General features: G+C 36.6%; 1 pseudogene; it reads left to right on the top strand.

Moving 5' to 3' along the window:
* Positions 1-1,556: 1,556 nt before the first annotated feature.
* LOC108517844 (GTP-binding nuclear protein Ran-like) lies at positions 1,557-2,433 on the top strand (annotated as a pseudogene).
* The last annotated feature ends 3,092 nt before the right edge of the window (positions 2,434-5,525 follow it).

Below are 5,525 nucleotides of genomic sequence, written 5' to 3'. Positions count from 1 at the left end.
AGGCTTGGAGGAGAAAATGGAAGTATACTGTGGTAGTATTTTTATAAATATATGAAGCAGTATGTTACTAGAAGGTAGAGTGTAATAAGTTAAAGATATTTTCTATAAACACCAAAGCTATCACTAAAATTACACAGCAAAGCATTATAACTAATAAGCCAACAATGAATATAAAATAGAAGCATAAAGTAGTCAATTATTTAAAAATGGGAAAAGATAAGAAATAGAAAATAGAAAAAAAGAGAAAAAGATAATAGGCAAAGAACAGATAGAAAAAAATAGCAAGAGGGTAAATTTAGACTCATCATATCAATGATCACATTAAATGTAAATGGTCTAAACACCACAGTGAAAGGCAGAGATTCTCAGACTGAATTTAAGAAATAAAAGGCAAGACCCAACTCTATATGCTGCTACAGAAGAAGAAAAAAGTGTTGATATAAAACACAAATTGATCAAAAGTAAATGAATGGAAAAAGATATACCATGCTAACACTATGAAAAGAAAGATGAAATGGCTATATTAAAATAGGATAAAGTAGATTTCAGAACATAGGTTATTATTGAGAATGAAAAGGTCATTTCATATGATAAAGAGGCAGAGCATCAAAACACATGAAACAAAAGCTGATCAAAGTACAATATAAAAGAGACAAATTCAGAATTATAGTCAGATATTTCAAAAATCCCTCTTCAGTTATTGATAAAACCAGTAAACAGAAAATCAGTAAGAATATGAGTTGAACACCATCAATCAACTTGACCTAATTGATATTTACAGAATAATCCATCCCACAATACTAAACTATAAAATATATTCTTCCCAAGTGCACATGAAACATTTTCCAAAACATACCATTTTCTGGGTCACAAAACATGCCTCCATAAATTTAAAAGGATTCAAACCATGCAAAGTGTATGTACTAAGAGCACAATAAATTAGATTATAAATCAAAAACAGAAAAAAATCTAGAAAATCCTCAAGTATATTGAAACTAAACAATGTCCTTTTAAATAATCCATGAATAAAAGAAAAAAATAGAAAATTTATAATTATGTAGGATTGAATGAAAGAGAAAATACACACTTTAAATTTTGTGAGACACAGCTAAAGAAACATTTGGAGGTAAATCCACAACACTGAACATCCATATTAGAACAGTGGAAAGGTCTCAAATCAATGACCTCAACTTGTACCTTAAGAAACTAGAAACAGGAGCTGGGCACAGTGGCTCACACTTGTAATCCCAGTACTCAGAAGGCTGAGATTGGATGATTGCTTGAGGCCAGGGGTTTGAGACCAGCGTGGGCAATGCAGAGAGATCCCGTCTCTACAAAAAAAAAAAAAAAACTGAGCCAAGCAAGGTGGCACGTGCCTATTGTATCAGCTCCTTGGGAGGCTAAGGCAGGAGGATTGCTTGAGCCCAGGAGTTTAAGGCAGCAGTGAGCCATATCAAACCAGCCTGGGTGACACAGTGAGACTCTATTCAAAAAAAAAAAAAGGAATAAGAGCTCAGGCAGACAGGCGCGTAGATGCTTCTGGAAAGAAAGCCATGATGGCTGCCCAGGGAGAGCCCCAGGTCCAGTTCAAATTTGTATTGGTTGGTGACAGTGGTACTGGGAAAACGACCTTAGTGAAACATCATTTGACTGGTGAATTTGAGAAGTGTATAACCACCTTAGGTGTTGAGGTTCATCCCCCAGTATTCCACACCAACAGAGGACCTATTAAGTTCAATGTATAGGACACAGCCGGCCAGGAGAAATTCGGTGGACTGAGAGATGGCTATTATAACCAAGCCCAGTATGCCATCATAATGTTTGATAGAACATCAAGAGTTACTTACAAGAATGTGCCTACCTGGCATAGAGATCAGGTATGGTGTGTGAAAACATCTCCATCATGTTGTGTGGCAACGAAGTGGATATTAAGAACAGGAAAGTGAAGGCAAAATCCATTGTCTTCCACCGAAGGAAGAATCTTCAGTACTACGNTTTGTTTTTTTGTAGAGATGGGGTCTTGCTCTGTTGCCCAGGCCTGATCTTGTACTGTTGGCCTCAGGCAATCCTCCCACCTCAGCCCCCCCAAAGTGCTGGGATTACAGGCATGAGCCACCATGCCTTGCCAAGAATCTTAACGTTTTCTTATCTTGCAATGTCCTAGAAAAATCGTCATCTTAATGAATTTTAAAAAGTAAAATTATTTTCTTTTAAACAGTACTACGACATTTCTGCCAAAAGTAACTACAACTTTGAAAAGCCCTTCCTCTGGCTTGCTAGGAAGCTCATTGGAGACCCTAACTTGGAATTTGTTGCCATGTCTGCTTTCGCCCCACCGGAGGTTGTCATGGACCAGCTTTGGCAGCACAGTACGAGCACGACTTAGAGTTTGCTCAGACAACTGCTCTCCCGGATGAAGATAATGACCTGTGAGAATGAAGCTGGAGCCCAGCGTCAGCAGTCTTAGTTTTATAGGCAGTTGTCCTGTGATATCAGCGGTTCAGTGTGTGTGCCACCTCATTGTTATCTAGCTAAGCGGTACATGTGCTTCATCTGGGGGATGCTGAAGGTGAGTGGGCTTCGGAGTGAATGTGGCAGTTTAAAAAATACCTTCATAGTTTGGACCTGCATATTTAGCTGTTTTGGAACGTAGCTGATTCCTAGAGTTTCAAATATAAGACTGCTACAGTGGGCCGGTCACGGTGGCTCAAGCCTGTAATCCCAGCACTTTGGGAGGTCGAGGCAGACTGATCATGAGGTCAGGAGATCGAGACCATCCTGACCAACATGGTGAAACTTCGTCTCTACAACACCAGCACAGACCACATAGAAGCCAGAGGGTAGTCCCACCACTGCTACTGCCATTGTCCACATCATGCCCACTGCCCAAGGACTCAAAGACCTTCCCACTTGACTGATTAACCATTGCCACTGTCCCCACACCTGAGTAAGCTGCCCAGAGTTCAAAAATCACCCACCTGGACCTGCTAACATCAGTGCCTATGATACCACCCAGGGCCCAATGATAGGCACACTCAGTCTGCCACTGTGACCAATGGAGCCTGGGAACTGGCCCGTGTGATGTCCCCATCCTCAGCAAAACTTTAAACATGTCCTCCACTAACAATTGCAACCTAATCCACTGAGAAAATCAGACACTACAGATGTGTTTATAGCTGAAGAAACTATATGGGGACTATACTAGTGTACACACACAGAATCAAAGCCAAAGTGCCCTACATAAACGGAACCATAGATATGTCTTTAGAAAATCGTCTTTCCCTACAAAATCAAATTCAAAAACTTGGAAGAGGTGACTATTACACCAGATTTGCAGATATTGATGTGAGGACACAAGAAATATGGAAAAGCAAGAAAATATAAACACCTCCACAAGAACACAATAATTCTCCAGTAAGAGATTTCAATTAAGAAATTTATGAATTTCTTCCAGAAATTCCTGGAAGAAGAATTTAAAATAATATTGAAGCTCAGTGAGATACAAGAGAACTAAGAAAAACAATAAACGAAGTCAGTAAAACAATTCAGGGTATGAATGAGAAGCTTAGCAAATAGATCAATATCATTAAAAAGTATCAAACAGAAATTCTGAAACTGAAGAATTCATTGAATGAAATACAAAATACATTTGAAAGTTTCAACAATAGACTAGATTAAGCAGAAGAAAAAACTTCAGAACTTGAAAACTGGTTTTCTGAAATAACCCAGTCAGACAAAAAAAAATAAAGAAAAAAGAATTCTAAAGAATAAACAAAGCCTACATCACATATGGAGCACCATAAAGTGACCAAATATTCAAATTCTCAGTGTCTCACATAAGAAACAGAAAATGAAGGGAATAGAAACCTATATAAAAAAAGTAGCTGAAAACTTCCTAAGTCTAACAAGAGGTACAGATATCCAAATGCAAGAAGCTCAAATATTTCCAAACAGATACAATTTCAAAATGTCTTCTTATTCACAGCACATTATCATTAAACTGTCAAAAGTCAAAGACAAAAAATGAAATTCTAAAAACAGCAAGTGAAAAATGACTAGTCACTTATAAGGGAAGCCCCATCAGATGAACAGTAGATTTCTTAACAGAAACATTATAGGTCAGGAGATAATGCAACAATATATTCAAAGAGCTGAAGGGAAAAGACTGCCAGCCAAGGATACACTACCCAGAAATGTTATCCTTCATAAATAAAGGAGAAATAAAGCTTTTCCCAGAAAAGCAAAAGCGGAGGGAATTCATTGCCACTCGACCAGCCATACAAGAAAAGCTTAAGGGAATCATATACATGGTAGTGAAAGGATGATATCTACCATCATGAAAATACTCAAAATTATGTAACCCACTGGTAAAGCAAGCTCACAAATGAGGAATAGAAGACTCAAGTGTCACTCCTACAAAAAACCACAATGATAAACAATAAAAGAGGAAGAAAGGATATACAAAATAACTAGAAATCAATTAATAACATTGCAAGAATCAGCACTCACATATTAAAAATAAGCTTAAGTGGAAAGTTTAAACCTTAAACTTTCCACTTAAAAGGTATACACTGGTTCAATGGATCTTAAAAAGCAAGACTCAACTATATGCTGTGTATAAAAAACTTATCTCACCTGTAAAGACACATATGTACTGAAAATAAAGGGATAGAAAAAGATATTTCATGCAAGTAGAAACCAAAAATTAGCAAGAGAAGCTATATTTATATCAGATAAAACATACTTTAAGTCAAAAATAGTAAAAAGAGACAAGAGAGGTCATTATATAATGATACAGGGATCAGTTCAGCAAAAGGATATAACAATTCTAAACATGCATCCAACACCAGAGCATCCAGATATACAAAGCAAATATGAAATATAAGAGAGAAATAGACTCCAATACAATAATCATTGGTGACATAAACACCCCACTCTCAACATTAGATAAATTATCTAGACAGAAAATAAACAAAGAAACATTCTATTTAAACTGCACCTTGGACCAAATGGACCTAACAGACATTTCATCCAAAAGCTACAGAATATACATTCTTTTTTTTTTTTTTTACAGTTTAGTATAGACTTTATTTAAACTTACACAAGGAATAAAAGATGGAGATTTTGAGCATTCACAAGGGAACAGTACAACATTAATGATTTGATGGATAGCTTGACTATCAGCTCTCGAAATAATTATGTTTTGTAAATAGAATTCATAAAGAACTTATCAGTAATTCTGTGATGTAGTAATGCTTACAGAAAAACTAATACAGTGAGCATTGGCATGTAAACTTATTTTCTGCAGTGTTACTCAGAAACACACTATGCTATTTGGAAATTTATATATATATTTTTTTTTTTATTATACTTTAAGTTCTAGGGTACATATGCATAACGTGCAGGTTTGTTACATATGTATACTTATGCCATGTTGGTGTGCTGCACCCATCAACTCGTCAGCACCCATCAATTCATCATTTATATCTTGTATAACTCCCCAATGCAAGCCCTCCCTCCTCCCC

This window comes from Rhinopithecus bieti, unplaced genomic scaffold (assembly GCF_001698545.2).
Source record: "Rhinopithecus bieti isolate Rb0 unplaced genomic scaffold, ASM169854v2 scaffold_41779, whole genome shotgun sequence".
In the NCBI taxonomy this organism is placed as follows: domain Eukaryota; kingdom Metazoa; phylum Chordata; class Mammalia; order Primates; family Cercopithecidae; genus Rhinopithecus; species Rhinopithecus bieti.
Note: the sequence above shows the minus strand (reverse complement) of the source record. Positions and strands in the feature narration are given on the sequence as shown.